This window comes from Geospiza fortis, unplaced genomic scaffold, assembly GCF_000277835.1.
Source record: "Geospiza fortis unplaced genomic scaffold, GeoFor_1.0 scaffold200, whole genome shotgun sequence".
NCBI lineage: Eukaryota > Metazoa > Chordata > Aves > Passeriformes > Thraupidae > Geospiza > Geospiza fortis.
In genome coordinates this window covers 3,896,604-3,914,392 of record NW_005054353.1, presented here as the reverse complement: position 1 = coordinate 3,914,392, position 17,789 = coordinate 3,896,604, and the positions used below count along the sequence as shown (strand labels likewise).

Below are 17,789 nucleotides of genomic sequence, written 5' to 3'. Positions count from 1 at the left end.
ATTATTATTATTTAAAATAAAAATACTTTATTTGCCATTTCTGACAGTTTCTGGTTGTCCCATTTAACATTTTTTTTCCTCTAGTAAGTTTATATTCCAAATAAAGACTTTAATCTGATGCTTCCAAACAAGCACACCTCTTGTCTTTCATATTTACTTTTACTCCCAAATCTTGACCAAATTTGTATATTTAGAGGTTCCTAGACTCAGTTTTCAAGCACATGAATTTTTTTGAAAAAAACCTTCAGCAAGGAGACATACAATTTTCTTCAGTGTCACAGTCCCCTTTCAAATATCAGAGAACTCTTACCATGAATAACTTGTATATATTCCAGGGGGATTTCCATAGACATTACAGGAAACTAATCACCATTAAGCAATGTCCTTGTGAACCATGCTGCATATCACATTTTTATTAATTTCTGTACAGCTTCAAATGTCTGCTTCATGGCATATGTAATAAACGTGCAAAAGTACCTGCTTCTTTCTCCCCACACGAACACTCACTCACAGAACCCAACAGCTGCATGTATGAATAAACATCAGTTATTATGGTTACCAGAGAGTCAACACAAAATACGCTCTCATTTGGAATATTTTTTTGGCACCCACTGTGCGTGTAAAAACAATGTTACAAAAAACATCTACAAATAGACAGTGACAGCGCCGCCACAGCTCCCCCACGTGGGTCAGGATGGCCGAGCGGTCTAAGGCGCTGCGTTCAGGTCGCAGTCTCCCCTGGAGGCGTGGGTTCGAATCCCACTCCTGACAACTTTGTTTTGGGGCTGCGGCTGAGGATTTTGGTTTAGTCTGCTGTGGAAAAAGAGAGGCTAAGGAAAGACTTCATCGCGCTCCACAGCTTCCTGAGGAGCACAAGGGGAGGTCCGTCTCTCACCGTCCTGGTAAACCACTGACAGGAAGCGCGGCAATGGTTCAAAGCTGTGTCAGGAGAGGTTTGGGCAGACACTAGGAAGCATTTCTTTACTGAGAAGGTAATAAAAAATTGCAACAGGCTTCCAGTGAGGTGGTCAATGCCCAAAGCCTCTCAATGTTTTAGAGGCTTTTGGACAATCCACTTAATAACTTGCCTTAACATTTGGTCAGTCCTGAACTGGTCAGGCAGTTGATGATCACTGCCAACTGAACTTGCTATTCCATTCTGTTCTATTCTAAGATTTTTAAATGGTGTCTAAAATTAAAATGGAAAATCTAATTGTTTCAGCCTAAAGCAGGGAGCAGCTCACAGTGCAGCCCCCAAAAGCTGGTGGGGTTTTGCTTGCTCTGGACCACCACAGCAGCAGCAGCCCTCCACCTTCCCAGCACTGCTCTGGCGCTGGGTGCCAGGCCAGGCACCTCACCCTGCAGGGACAAATGTCACTGCCCTGAGATGGGCTCCTGCTGCTTTAGGGAGTGGCATCCACCTGCAGGGTTCTGGCACTTGCTTAAGCAGCAGGAGAAGGGGGGTGAGCAAAGGAGAGCATGAAAAGGAGAAGTCAAAACCTCTCTCTCCCTCTTTTGCTAGAGGCAAGCAGTTATTTTTGTTCTAGATGTTTTCTAAAACTACAGCTTCCAGCTTAATGCTAGATGCTTTTTTCTTACTTTTAACTTGCTCTCCAAAATACTCTGGATTTTGCTTTGTGTTCTTGAATTTTTAAAATTTAAGAACCTCTCAAAAGCAGATATGAATCAGTAAACTAATTAAATTTTCATGTTATATATTTAGAGTTAAATACACATTAGGTGAAATACTAGAATACAAAGTATTTCTGAGAAACAAAACCACAAACAATAGTCACAAGAACATTCTTCCTATGAATGCAGTAGAAGACTAAGATTTTTAGTTAATGTTAAATATCCAGCACTGCAAGCCCTCAGCAGGCACACAGTAATGACCTCTGAAAACACATAACACTAGATCATTATAAATGAACAGCTAAAATAGGTGAATCAATGAATTATCCCAGTGGAAGAAACAAACAGGTAGCGTTTTAATTATGTGATAATAACATCAACTCTGACAAAGGTAACTAATTCCTTCCATCTGCAAATTCTACTAAGTAATCCTTGAGTAAAGTGCTTGCCTGCACAAAATACTTCTGTACCACACTTTGTGTACAGAGGACATATCTCTGTTTTTCTCCAGGACTTAACCCAAGGGGTGGTGTTAATCCATCCATTCTTACTAGGCAAGCAGCACTACAGGCTGTCAATGTATACAGGGATGCCTTCCTGTTGTCATTATAGGGCAAGGGTTCCATATTGCCAGAGTTTCACACCTCCTTGATGTTTCTTGTAGGCAGCTCCTCCAGGCACTGACTCTTCCTTATCCTCACAGTAGCCAACTGACTCCAGTTCCCCTCAGCCAACCAATCCACTCTTTTATAACACTCTTCTTATTGGCTACAGCTGTGGCCTGTTAACATCAGGCCTGCTCCTAATCCTTAATAATTGGCTCAGCTGCAACTCTTTAGGGGATAAGATTACATTCTATACCACCTTCATTTACCCATACTGTATCCCCCTACACTTTCCTCTGCTGCACTGTTAAAGTGTTTAACTCCACATTCCTGACAGCAATTCTACCACTATTGGAATTATGAAAGCAGCACATTTGCCTACTATGAACACCCAGCAAGTCCAACGTGTCTGGATCTGCCAAACACAACAAAATCAACAGGCAGCCACCTAAAGCAGTAACCCTGAACTCTGAAGTTGCAGGGCTGGCTGGCCTTCTTGTGGGACCCATTTTGGACAAAATCTGAAAACAAAACCATCAAGTCCCACCAAGACAATTTACAATTGGAGTATGTTTTCTACCTTATAGAGGTATCAAATCAATAGTATTAGAAGTAATTTGATCTAAACTAAGAGAGTAGACTCTTCCTAAAGTTTGAAGAAAAAAATATAACTGAGGTAGATATATATATAGATATACATATAAACCATTAAATAATTAAATGTCAGAAGATAAACAGCAACTTTGAGGTCTTGAACCTCCATAGCTTCATTTCAATCATAATATGAATATTGAGATCATATAAATCAGCCCAGGTGTACCTACAGTATGAGATGGTTTAAGCATCCTAGAAAATTACAAATGAGAAGACCATTAAATAATTATGCATTCAGATACATATTCAGGACTGTAACCTTTTTCTACGATCCCTTCCTGACCCTACTTTGATCCCCACTGAAAATCTTGCATGGGAGGCAGAGAGAGAGAGAACTACAAAGGGCTTTGGCCACCATTCAAGATAAGAAAAGCCCCAGTTCCAGTGACAGTTCACAAGTTACTTCAGTGGTTCTAGGATTCATCCCATGATGCAAATCTTATGTGAAACAGCAGCAACATTACAAATGCACAGAGCCACAGGATAAAAACTCTGCAGCCTAGAAATCTTCATAGTTTGTAGTTAACAGCATTTCCCTTCTAGTAACACATTGCAATGGGTAAATTATATATGCAGATAAGATTTCATTTGGATTTTCAATATAATCACAAAATAGAACATAATATTCTTCCAAGCCAACTCTTCCATAATTACAGACTATAAGAATGTACAAAACTAAAGAGAGAGGAGAGGGAAGATTAAATCCTAGGCCATCATAAACAACAGAGACCATCATAGGACTTCATTAAGAAATCTGTATAAAGTTCAGTTCCTTTTCTCTCAGATCATTTTCATTGAATTAAAGGCCTGAAGAGAACAGAATAATCTGTCAAATTCTTCTTTAATGTCCTGTATGTAACAGTCACTTTTACTAATATGCACCAAATCTCAGCAAAACACACGGAAACTTACAGAATGACAGAAATGAATTCTGTGGAGAAAAGTCTCTTCCTATAAATTTGCTTTCAGAAACTTTCACAAGATGGACTAGACAGAATCTAGGGAGGTATTTGAGGGGAAAAAAACAATCACTTTAAAAAAATCTGATTATCAGCATGTATGCTTAGTATTTTATAATGAAATGCTGATATCTGCACTCTTTTATATACAGGCTGTTTAGTGAGGCTCCTCACATGAAAATGTTCAGCTCTGCAGTCAATTTAAAACTAAAATAATCATATCAGCTAGACAAGATCTTCAGATTTAAACAACTTTCATTATTAAAGGAAGCACATAATCAGCTTTTTCTGAGATAGAACCTGCATATATCTTATCCATTGCTGGTCACAAGGATTGAGACCAAACTCTCAACATTTGCATGTGCTGTGAATATTTCCTGTGAGAAAATGTCACAAGGTGAGAAGTACAGAGAAATGAAGAGCTCAGAATTTTTTTCTCTCTATGGCATGGTGCACAAGGCAGTGCTTCTGGTAAATAAGATACACAGAATGACAAATCTTTTTCTTTCTCTTTCTCTCTCTTTTTTTTTTTTAAGAAAGGGACTATACACTTTTTCAAACAAATGTATTTCAGGGTGCCAATGCAAACAGGAGATAAAAGACACAGAAAGCTGCTGTGCTTTACCAAAGGCCAGTTTGCTTTAAGGAAGCCTCTATTAAATACAACCTTTAAATTAATAAGGAATAAGGATTCCCTTGCAGCTCCAGCCAGAGCTGTACATGTGAGCAGAGCCCTTATTGACCAGAAGGGGAAAGAAGAGAGGCAAACTCCACACTCTGTGTGAAATCCCCTTGAAGGGGTTTCAGGGAAATAGATAATTTTCTGGGCAAGCTGAGACTCCACCATTACCACTACTGCACCATCCTAAATGTGAGGATATTTCCACATAGAACTTATTCCTTCAGATAAAAATTTTTCTCACAAACAAATTGTTATCAGCAAACTTTCCTCATCCTGGCTTTATGAATGTTGCCCATGGACTAGGGGAGAATGCAGCACAGAAGAGACCATCTCATATGCCAATCACAAAGCAAAATAGAAACCCAGATCTGATCTGATCTTGCCACTCAGCATGAGTCACTGAATGACTGAAATAGATGGAAACTACTTCCAGTATTTCTCTCCTGACACCAAAGCCACACATCACTTTGAAAAGATTTAGATGAAGTTCACACAAGTATCTGCTAAGTATGTGGACACTGAGGGAGTTTTGAGATATCTCATTACTTCTACTGCTCATTAGTGGATAGGACAGTATATTTCCAACACTTTGTGGTTTTCAAAGGTTTTTTTTAAAACCAAAGTAGAAAAGAGGATACCACAGCTCACCTGCTTCCTTTGTCATTGAAGCAAGCCTACACTGACAGTTCAAAGCACGTCTGAATTAGCGTTTATCTTTGTGAGAAACAATCCATTACCAGCCACTAATGATCTTTCTTTTTGCCCTAATGAATCTACCTTGAAAGGAATCTACCTCGGGTTCCATGCTGCTCACAATTATTAAAACATGAAAACTGGACTAACTCTGTTAAGGACATTGATGGTTAACTCTGATGTTACATAAATGTCAGCTTTATGAACTGGAACCAGTTCAGACAATGCAACTCAATCATTGTACTAAAGATGAGGCATGCAGCAGCTCATCTCTCAGTACAAGTGTCCTGCATCTCTACTGGCATCACTCATACTGCAGTGGGGCAGGTCCAAAGGGCAGTTTTGACATGAGGAAACACACGTGCCTGGAAAGTGAAAGTAACACAGGGCTGTTTCTGATAGCACAGAGACCCTTGTGACAGCAGAGGCAAAAAGCTACCTGCCACAAGCCATGCTTGCATCTGGATCTCTTACAGACAGACACAGTCAGAATATGGGGCACCTTGCTATTCTTTCTGCTGCTACTGCTCTTCATAAAAATTATTGGATAAAACAGTGTTTTTTGGTAGGTATGCCTGTCCTTAAGCCAGTCTTGCTCCATTTTCAAAAGCCACATTCGCCTTTCAAAGATAATGCTGTCTTTTTACTGTCAGCCAAACCACTAGTTGTTTGCTGCTAGAAATAGTAACCCTTATCCCAAGGTGGTAATGTCACACAGGTTTAACTGGAATTAACTCATTTTCCTGTTCCTTCAGTGCTAGTACCAGTGCTAGGGTAGGCTCTGGCAGCTCCCACTCTCCCAAGCACAGCACAGCATTAGTTGGATGGTCCCTATTGCTGCACAGCTACATGGACTCCTCACCAAAGCACACAGGATCTTCAAAGTCTCCTCAAAGAGAAGGGGCCCCCCAGCCTTACACCATAGAACTGATAAGAAAACAAAACTTCATGCAAAATCTCGGTGTCAGAACTCTTCCTGGGCTGCCCTGACTGGATCACAGGTGTAGCTGCATTGTTTCCTCTCCTAACTAATCTGTCCTCCCCAGTTAGACTTACTCCTTATCTGCAATCTAGCCCAATATCCTCTTAATACACGCAAGGACATCCATGCTGGATCAGCCCAATGCCCAGCATCAGCATCCTCTGGGATAGTGGCCAAGACCAGTCCTGAGACAGAAATCAATACAGACAGTGGTAATCAGCAGGACAAACAGTAGGACAAAGCCTCATTGCTTTCAGAAATTTGGGGCTCAGAGGTTTCGTACTGTAGTGGTGTTTCTGCAAGAAGGACCCTACAAGAAGGTCGCTGGGGCTGGTGGGGCCTCTTGGGATCCTCCCCACCCAGGGCCAGCTCAGCTGCAGCAGATTGCTCAGGGCCCCAGCCAGTTTTGATTGTCTGTCAAGACAGAGACCATTTAATCTTGTGACAGACTCTTTCAGTATTTAACCACCTTCCCATTAAAAAAACTGGGATTTGGACATTTTCTGAAAGTATTAGCATTCACATGCTGCTGCAAAATATTCCAGAGCCTGCCTGTGCACTGCCTGAGGAACTGTGTGCAAGCCAGTGTCTGGGCAAGGGCAATGTTCCTCATGTCTTCCTACACTCTGAACAGGACCACTGCTCTACCTTAATGTGAAGCAATTATCTTATGAAGATTTTAAGACCACAGCATTTATTACTTTAATTGGAATACTCTAAGATACATAATTTTTCTGGTTTCTGGATTCTCCCTATGTTGTTAATAAGGATTCCTGTCTTTGTCATGAGCTGTGGAGGCATCTAGTATCGCTCTGTAATACCCAGAGAAACAAGATCATTCTGTTTACAACTCACTTATCATAATAAATGCCAAAATATTTCTCATCTCTCATAGTAATAAAAGTCAGGCAAAATGCAATTATTTGCCACAAGGTAAATAACCTTTTAATGCCGTCTTTAATTCTTGGAACTACGCTCATAGCTTTTTTGCTCTTACTATGCATCTGCTGCATTTATTTCTCCCCTGGACAGGAGATTCCCCATCTACTATATACATTTGAAAGAAGTATACAGGCTAAGAAGGAAGCTTTACATATTTCAGTCTTCAGACTCACATTTTCACAACAATAGAATAATAGAATAGAATAATTAGAATAGCATTATAGAAAGGTTTGGGTTGGAAGAATCATCTAGTCCCAATACCTGTGCCATGGGCAGGGACACTTCCTGCTAGACCAGGGTGCCTCAAAGTTCCATTTGGCCTGGCCTTGGACACTTCCAAGCACCCACAACTCCTCTGGGCAACCTGGTCCGTGGTTTCAACATCTTCACAGTAAGGAATTTCTTCCCTATATCTAACCTAAACCTACCCTCTGGCAGTTTAAATACATTATCCCTTGCTCATATTCCTTGTAAAAAGTCCCTCTTCAGCTCTTCCATAGCCCCTCCTTTAGGTGCTGAAAGGTGCTATGAGGTCTCCCTGGAGCCTTCTCTTTTCAAGGCTGAACAGCCCCCAGTTCTCTCAGCCTGACTTCACAGGAGAGGTGTTCCAGCCTTCTGACCATCTTCGCTTCTTTTCTCTGGATTTGTTCCAACAGGTTCATTTCCCTCTTGTGTTGAGGACTCCAGGGCTGGACACAGAATTCCAGGTGGAATCTCACAAGAGCAGAGCTGAGGAGCAGAATCTCCTCCACTGCCCTGCTGCCGACGCTGCTTTTGATGCAGCCCAGGACACGTTTGGCTTTCTGGGCTGCGAACACACATTGTCAGCACATCCTAACCTATTGATTCACCAACACCCCCAAGTCCTTTTCTTCAGCGCTGCTCTCAATCCATCCTCTGCCCAAGAGGATGCCCCAATCATTGTGCAGAACCTTGTACTTGGCCTTGTTGAACCTCATGAGGTTTGAATGGGCCCACTCCTCAAGCTTGTCCATGTCCCTCTGGGTGGCATCCCTTCCCTCCAGTATATCAGCCACACCACGCTGCTTGGTGTGATTGCCAAACTTGCCAAGGGTGCCTGCAAGGTTCGATCCCCCTGCCCATGTCCTCAACAAAGCTGTTAAACAGCAGCAGTCCAATCCTAAACCCTGCAAAATGTCACTTGTCACTGCCCTGAACATGGATATCCAGCCCTTGACAGCAACTTTTTGAGTTTAACCAACCATCCAGTTCCTTATCCACTGAGTGGTGCATCCATCAAATCCATGGCTCTTCATGTTAGGGACAGAGGATGTCATGGTGACCTTATCACTCTCTACAGCTTCCTGAAGGGAGGTTGTAGACAGGTGGGGGTCGGTCTCTCCCACTGGGCAGCAACTGACAGAACCAGAGGACACAGTCTCAAGCTACGTCAGGGAAGGTATAGGTTGGATATTAGGAAGAAATTTTTCACCAAAAGAATAATAAAGTACTGGAATGCTCTTCCCAGGGAGGTGGTAGAATCACCATCTCTGGATGTGTTTAAAAAAAGACTGGACATGGCACTTGGTGCTAAAGTCTAGTTGAGGTGCAAGGGCATAGGTTGGACTTGATGATCTTAGAGGTCTCTTCCAACCTCATTATTCTGTGATTCTGTGATTCTGTGTGGGACAGTGTCAAATGCTTCGGACAAGTCCCAGTAGATGAAATTCGTTGCCCTTCCCTTACCCTCCAACACTAACCCCATCATAGAAGGCCACCAAATCTTTCAGGCATGATTTGCTCTTAGTGAAACTGTGTTGCCTATCACCAGCCATGTCCTTATTTTGCATGTGCCCTAGCACAGTTACTAGGAGGATCTGCTCCATGATCTTGCCAGGCACAGAGGTGAGACAGACTGGCCTGTAGTTCCACAGGTCTCCATTTTTTTTCCTTTTTAAAACCAGGGGTTATATTTCCCCCGCTTCCAGTCAGTGGGAACTTCACCAGACTGCCATGACTTCTCAAGCATTATGGATAGTGGCTTAGAAACTTCTTTGAGAACTCCCTCAGGTCCCATGGATGCATCTCATCAAGTCCCATGGACTTGTGCATCTTCACGTTCCTTAGATAGTCTTGAACCTGATCTTCTCCTCCAGTCTGTGGTTCTTCATTCTCCTGGTTCCTGTCTTTGCTTTCTGTGACTTGGGCACTGTGGCTGGAGCACTTGTTGGTGAAGACTGAGGCAAAAGAGGAATTGGATACCTCAACCTTCTCCATATCCCAGGCAACAACATCTCTCATTTCCTTCTGAAGAGGGTCCACAATTTCCCTAGTCTGTCTTTTATTACTCATCTTCCTATAGAGACTTTTCTTGTTGCCCTTGATGTTCCTGACTAGATTTGATTCTATCAGGGTTTTAGTTTTCCATATTTGACTCCTGATTGCCCAGAAAATTTCTCTGTATTCCTCCTAAGACAAGAGTCCTTGCTTCCACACTCTTCTCTGAGTTTGAGTTTACCCAGAAGCTTCTTGTTCATCCACAAAAGCCTCCAAACATTTTTGTCTGATTTCCTATTTGTTAGGCTGCATCTCTTCTGAGTTTGGAGGTGATCTTTGAATATCAAGCAGCTTTCTTTATTTCCTCTTCCCTATGAGTCTTTATGCCATGGCATTCTAACAAGAGGAGTACTTCAAGAGGGACAAGGTCTGCTTTCCTGAAGTCCAGGGCAGTGAGATTGCTGTGCACTCACCCTGCTGCCCTAAAGGGTATTGAACTCCACCATTTCATGGTCACTGGAGACCAGGCTTCCCTTGGGCTCCACATTCCCCTCCAGCCTCTCTTGTGTGGTGAGAACAACGTCCAGCATAGCACCTCTCCTTGCTGGCTCCTTTGTCCCTTGGAGAAGGAAGAGATACTTTCCAGGAACCTCCTAAATTGTTTATGGCCTGCTAAGTTCTCCCTCCAACAGATACCAGGGTGGTGGAGGCCCCCATAAGAGCCAGGGCTTGTAAGAATATGAGGCTGCTCCTCTATATCTCAGAGGGCCTCATCCACTAGGTTTTCCTGGTTGGGTGGCCTGTAGCAGACCCTATAATATCACCTGTCCCTGCCCTGCCTTTAGTCCTGACCCATAAGCCATTGGTAGGCTCTTCATCCATCCCAGAGCTCCATGCACAGCTGTACATGGACATGGTCATTGACATAAAGGGTGATGCCCCTCTTCATCTTCCCTTCCTGTCCTTCCTATAGAGCATGTTTCCTTCCATTCCAACACTCCAGTCCCAGGAGTCACATCTCTGCAATATTAGGAAATTAGACATAGAATTCTGTGTTCAGAAAATAACCTTGTCCATGTTAAGAAACAAACAAACAAACAAACAAAAAAGGGTCTTTGGGTATGGGGGAAGCTTTTATCTGACAGTACAGTTCACAGAAGAACATTATTTTAAACTAAGATGTCATACAGGGGAACAAAAGAGTTCACCATGACAAGCCTTAAGTGTTGTTCTTTCACTGTGGTTATTTAATGCAAAGAATTATTCATAGTTACATTAGAGATGGAAGATCAAACAGGGACAAAAGTTAAGACTCTGTGGTCATCTCTAGCTCCTCATAGAGCTTGTTGCAGAGTTTCAGACTGGGTGTTGAGAAAACTTCATTTCTTCTGGAAAAACATTTAGTGAGCAATAAAGCATGTTTCTGCCTTGAAAGATGGATAAAAGGGTAGAAAGCACTCTGTATTGAGGCCTTAAAAGATTATAGGGATTAAGGCAAATTCAATATGACATAACAAGCCCTGCACAAAAAAAAAGGGTTGCCCACTTTGAGCTTTGCTGTAATGCAGATAGAACAATAAATTATATACCAAACATTATCCAAAATAAATCATGGACTGTATCTAGTGGTAAATGAATTATCTCTGCTCCTTAGACCTTCTCTTTTTCATAAAGAGCAATCCCTTTAGACAGTCTGAAGAGAACTGAGTGCACTTTTTTTCCTGTAACTGTGAGAATGAGGAAATTGGGCTGAAATTCCCATGTGATAAGTTCAATTTCAACAGCTAGAATTTCAATATGGCTAGCTGGTTATAAAATATTTGCTATAAAAATTTTACTTGTATTAATGAATTTTTGGATGTTTGCAAGATTAGAAACTGCTACAGAAAGGACGAATCAAAAATACTGGCTCCAGACAAACCAATTTCCAGTGTTCTTCTCATAACTACAATTAGGGAGCTTAATAAAATCCAGCATATCAGATTAGTTTTACAACTTCTACTCCTCTAACTTGTACTACCATGACGTCTTACAAGTATGGGGCAAATGGGTTAGATCTACAGAATAATGTTATAGTCTTCCCTTCAGACAGACTTTTTGTCCTTTCTGATAATATTTAAGAAAATATTTTCCAATTAATTGAAAGCCATTTAGTGCTCCCGCCAAATTACTCTTCAGTGACTCTGGAGCAGATACACTTTCTTTATACCAAATGCCTTTGATTTCTTCTCTGCACACACAGACATGCACTTAATTAAAACCTTCCATTGAAGTGGCATTAGTTAGGCACACAAGGCATACCAAGTTGCTCTTAGGCTTCCTGCCAGAAAGCCAGCAGTGCTGATACTATCCTTCATTTACTTTAAAGTGTCAGCAAAACAGGCAATTTATGGCCACATAAATAAGGAGCAAACAGCCCATGACCACTATGTGCAGCAATACAGCACAGACACAGACGGTGAGCTGGGCCCTTTCCCTGGGACTGATTCATGTTGCTGAATACAGAATCAGAATACACTTTACCAAAGTGTCTTCTGTAAGACCATAATAAAATACATCACCAATGTGAGTGTTTAAAAAGGTATCAGGGAGCAGCATAAAAAAATCCCATTAACAAAGCGTGGGAGTTGTGCAGATATCTATTATTCACCATGCTGAAAATTTAACCTGGGGATTTTGTACACATACAAGCAGGATGCAGACATAGCACATTGTGAAATGAGATCTGGTTTTTATCAGGATATTGGGATTTTTGTTAAGAAATAAAGAACAGGGAGAAAAGCCTCTCAGTCTGATACAGTGTTGTCCTTGTGGGCTGGGATTTAAAAAAGTATCTAAAAAAGGGAAACATCTGAGAATTCACGCAATTGCCAGAAGCATCTGAAAAAGTCTGTAAGACACAGCAACTGCTTTCATTATATGGTACCAGTTCTGCTTCAGAAGGCTTCAGAGATGTATCTGGCAAGATACCCTGAGAGAAAATGTATTTCTGACCACCAGTGTAGCCATCCTTCCATATGAAAATGCAGCAGAGGTTGGATGATGCCCCTTAGCTCTGTTAGGTGCTGATTGTCACATGTGTGCTTTTCACATTGAAGTTGAAATTAAACAAGAGTGGTTTCAAATTGAGAGTAAGTTTTACATGTAGCAGCAATAATTCTCTAATCTACGGATTTCATTTCCTAAAAATCAGAGAAATGTTACTAAGCTAGTTTTGCAGCCAGAATCTAGCAGGAGCAGCTCTGCTAAGACTAGATATATACCACTAACAGGAGATATCTGCAGGGCACTGAGGCCCAAGCTCAGCATGAAACCTGAGCATGAGGAAGAGTTCATCCTTGCCTGGGAAATTTCTTCATGCTTTCCCGTGCCTGAAGAAATGACTGAATTGGGGCATGAGTACCTTCAACTGAATTCATCATTCAGCAAGACTGACCTTCCGTTTATAACTTGGCATATTTTTCCTGCAAATGCAGTTTTTAAAAAGAAAAACAAAACATTTTCCTCATCCTGAATGCTCTTGCTAAAGACCATTATTAGAAAATTCATGTGAAATCCTGACTTCTAGAATAGAAGCAAAAAGAATTCCACTGATTATGGAAATGCAGCAGTTTGCCCTTCTGCAGGAACCTGAACAGGGTGTAACAGGAAACACATCCCTCTAAAGTAAAAAGCCAAGCCACACACACAGTATATCTTAAGGTCTTGCTCAGAAATTCTCTGCCTCCTGAATCTTCTAAAGCATAAGGGATCTGGAACCACAAAAAGAAAGATGTCTGCAGTTTTGCTCACACATTTATTGTCTGAGATCAACTGAGAAACAAATAAACACTTTTCATTCCACTGCAAAGAAAACAAAAAAACCCAATCCTGTCACTAAGATGTTAGGTTCTTTTTGTATTTTCAAGTGCCAGCCTTTGAAATCTTCTTCCATGTGAAGAAGGAACTTGTGGTATTAAAGGTTATAGCTGAAGTGCAAGTGTAATCCTATAATTAAATAATCTGCAGGCAATGATCAGACACTTCTACAAAAACTCCAAGATATAGCAAATAAACACAATTAGGATAATTAAATACTTCTGAGTATTGGACCTACAGCATGAAGTTGTTGTAAAAATAGAGATGACTTTAACAAAATATACATGCCAAATTATTTGGTTAGCTCATGTAAATGCCTTTAAAAGGCTCTACATAAGACAGAGTAGAACCTTATTGTGAAATAGAATTCTGTAAAAATAAAATTGAGAACACATTAACAGTTTAGAAAAGTTTAAACAGACTTAAATTTATTTTATATTTTCATTTCTTAAAACATCCAATATATTCAGGTATTGATTCACTTTTTCTAATTAGGGATGCAGTTGCTTCAAGAAAATTTTTTAAAACTGTTCACGACTGTGTAAAAATTTTGTGACTTTGTGTGTGTAGGAAGTCAAATTTTTATTGGATGGATTGTAAAACTAAAGATATGTATTTTCTATCTTTTATTAGACATACAATCATTCTATTGGAGCTTAAGCTTCAGCATATGAACACTGATTGGGGTTTTTGCATTGTACTGGGTTGGGCTGGGATGCAGTTAATTTTCTTCACAGCAGACCATATGGTGGTGTGTTTTGAATTTGTGATTAAAAAACTGTTGGTAACACATCAGTGTTTTGGCTACTGCTTACACAGTGTCAAGTTCTGCTCTGTTCCCCACACTGTACCCCTGTCTGTGTCTGTTACACACTGTGCTGCCCATGTACATCTGTATTCTAGACTGCATCAGTTCTGGTTGAATAAAATCCGAGTGTCACAGCTGCCTTATCATTTTACATTAGTCAGCCTCCAGATCCCTAAGCAATGAAACAGTGAAAGAAATTAAAAGTTCTAATTTTGGTAGTGAACTTAAAAAGAGTCCATGTCAATAGATATTATTTTGCAGTTCACTACCATAACAAGTTCAGCAATAAAATAATTAATTCTGTAAAAGAGAATACATTCACAAAATATGGCATAGCTTCATTCAAGGAGTGTCACTTCCAATTAAAAAGCAAAAGAAAGGGGATTGTGAGCGCCAGAATTGGGGTCAAACCAGATAATTATTTTTGTACACTTACAAATCCCAAAATAAAAACTTTGGCATATGGTCCTAGTGTTCAGTAATGGACAGGGCTTTGTGGGCATCCATTTGCCATGCTTTAGAATCTGGCAGGGGTATCAGGACAAACATAGCAATAGTTCAGGTCTAATGCAATTAAAACCATGAAATTTAGAAAACCCGTGTAAACACAGTCTCCCTGCAACTATAAGAAAAGAAGAAATTAGGCTTATATTATCTTGAAAATAATCTTGAAAACACTACAGTCTGTTCATATCAGGAGTTTATAACATAAATAAACATTATTTCCTTAACTTTCTAATCAAAACCAGATATGAGAAAGTCAGTAATTGTCAGTGACTAAGAAGCTGATGTGCCTTTCCAAATCTCATCATCCTCCTATACCAATCATACTATTTGTCCAGCTTAACTATTATCTAAGTTCATAAACATGGCAATATGATTGGACACTGGAAGAGAGGTTTGTTTTCTATTTATCACAGGACTCAAATTGCTGCTGACAGACCTGGCCTAAGAAAATTTACTGCAGCTTTCCAGGATGGCTGACTGGAGTACAATTTGGAAAGAAAACTATTTGCCTCCAGAAACAAATGCTGTGTTATGAAACTCTTGGACCACTGGCCAAGACTGAGCTGGCCAACCATCACAAAGCACCAAACCAGCCATCAGCACCCAGCAGAAGCTACCAGCTGCATTGGCCACAGTGCCTGAGGCTGGAATCACACCCTGTAAATAAAATGCTCTCCACAAAGAAGAGTACAGTTAAAATGTTGAAATGTTGAGTTCATATCAGGACAATCAGGGTCCCTAAAAATCAGAGTACTTTCCTTTTTTTCTTTTTTTTTCCCCCTTTTTCTTTCTTTCTCCAAAATAGCTTGAGTTAAACCTGGTAACACTGGCCCTCAACAGCCTAAGTGCTGGCAGCAGATCACACAAGAGCCACTCTCTTAGCCCTATGGACCTTCCTGAGGTTCAAACCAAAGGAGAAGGAGGCATCATACTTATTGCAGGAAACAGACAGAGTTGGATGTGCCAGCTAATTTCTAACTACCCAGAGCTACTAGTGGACCCTCAGGACTAGTGGACTTACAGGACCAATGTGGTGTTATCTGCAAGTCCAACTAGAACATATACCATGTGCAAGGCTCTTAACAAAGGCACAAATGGATGCAGCTCCAGGAACAGAGCACTATCACACACACACTTCAGCAAATGTCCTTGTACTCCTCACATCCTGCTTCTCACAACTGCTTCCTTCAATCTGCTAAACTCATTTAGGGACCAAATGGCTTGGCTCTGAGGGCTGGATTTGTCACTTAGGCTATCTTTTGAAGCACTCCAATCTAGGCTAGAGAAGGAAAAGAAAGCTGAGTGTGCGAAGCAGGAGAAATACTCTCCAGTTGCATGGACATTTTAAATGAACTATACAACACAAGGTTTCCAAACTACAGAACATAAATAACTGCAGGTAAGTATATCCCTATGTGGCATTCACATTCTCTGGAAAAATCACTTTGCCCCAGATTCTTCTCCTGAGAAGCCTCTGAGAAAAAGGAAAACAATTCTTATCTCATTTGCTTCTCCTGTGTTGTGCTCACATGTGGAATGTGTTTGAGCTTGTTTACCCACAGGTGATTATTTCACTGGATTCTGGTGTGAGTTGTTTTCACTCATTGACCAAGCAGTGCCAAGCTGTGTCAGGACTCTGGAAAGAGTCACGAATTTCATTAGCATCTTTTTTGCATTGTGTAACTATCCTTTCTGTATTCTCTAGTATAATATAGTATAGCATTCTTCAATATAATAAAGTATCCTAAAATAATAAATTAGCCTTCTGAGAACATGGAGTCAGATTCATCATTCCTCCCTGCCACGGGGGTCTCTGCAAATACAACATCCCTGAACATCATGATAACAGTGGTAGGTAGACAGTCAGACCTTCTATCCTGGCTCTCATATATTACTACATACTAAAATCTTAAACCTAAATTATTTCACTCTGTGAGATCACACTTGTAATTAATTACACACCCATAATCCCAGTGTTATTAATCAATTTTGGAAGCCTTCTTTACAGTCTTACGTCAAATGCAGAGTTCTCTTGTGGTTCTGTGCCTTTCAGCACAGAAAGTTTAAAATTCTTAGTATCTATGGTTCCAACAAGACCGACCTTGCAGATCCTGGGGATGCACTGATTTGGGGCCTCTCTTTGCAGTGCTTCTTCCATACATAAGGTTGGTTCCCACAAAGTAAAAATCCCTTCCCTAAAGTTGTTTAAATACTTTTGTGTTCCACTTGAGGAGAATGGTATCAGCAATTGCTCTTGAAAGATGGCAGGAAGTATAAAACATGAATAATACAACACACAGGAACTCATTGGAATATGTACTGACCTCTGCTATTTCAATGCTGGTGTTTATTGCAGATTAAATGAATTGGAGAAAAAATAGCACGATAGAGCAATGGATGAGAGGAGAATACAATAACAACACAGAGAACAACAGTTCAGCATTTAAAATCATTGGATCAGCTCTCAAATTAAACTGAAATTAAGAGGAATTCACCTCTTTGTTAGCTTTGTCAGTTCACATTAGCAACGATCTCTTATAAAGCAGCTGAGAAATATCTGCCTCACATACAAAGTTTTTCAAAGCTGTTGTGATTGGAGAGTCATGTTTACCAGCCCATCCAACAGGGATTATCCCCTAAAAATTAACTGTATAAGCAAAATTAAGAGAAAATTGTCAATGAAAAAGCATGAAATTGTCAATGAAAAAGATACTATATACACCTGACAACTTCCATAGATCTGGTGACAGGAGATAACTCCATTTTTGAGTCAAAGTTATGCAATTTCATGAAAAGTTTCATGGAGATTATAATTAGTAATGTATTATTAGAACAAATTAAAACCAAATTTTTCAAGAAAATAAATCTTAAGTTATCCTTTCCTCCAGAAAAATACATTTGTTCTTCATTATATCTCCAAATGAATACCATATTTCTTTTTAGGAAAAGAACTAATGTATCAAACCAAGATTTCAAAAACTGTCAACAGAGGCAGTTTATTTATAGGCATTTACAGCCTTTAAAAAGAATCAACAGAACCTTAAGATTTTCTCGATCACAATAAAGAGTTCTCTATGAAAATTAAGTTCAAAAAATACTGCAATAGTTAGAACAGAACATCTGACAAGTACTCAATCACTGCCTAACTAAAACATGGTGCCAATCTCAAGAATACTTGATGTAATGTCCCAGTCTACACATAGAAGGCTACTATTACAGAAGTCCACTG

General features: G+C 40.2%; 1 protein-coding gene and 1 non-coding gene across 2 annotated transcripts in view; one reads left to right on the top strand and one right to left on the bottom strand.

Annotated features, from left to right (window-relative positions):
• The window catches only part of OXR1 (oxidation resistance 1), a 227,912-nt gene that overhangs the window by 208,275 nt on the left and 1,848 nt on the right, over positions 1-17,789 (bottom strand). The window lies entirely within an intron of this gene.
• Positions 689-771, top strand: TRNAL-CAG. The gene has a single exon. It is a non-coding gene; the product is annotated as a tRNA-Leu (tRNA).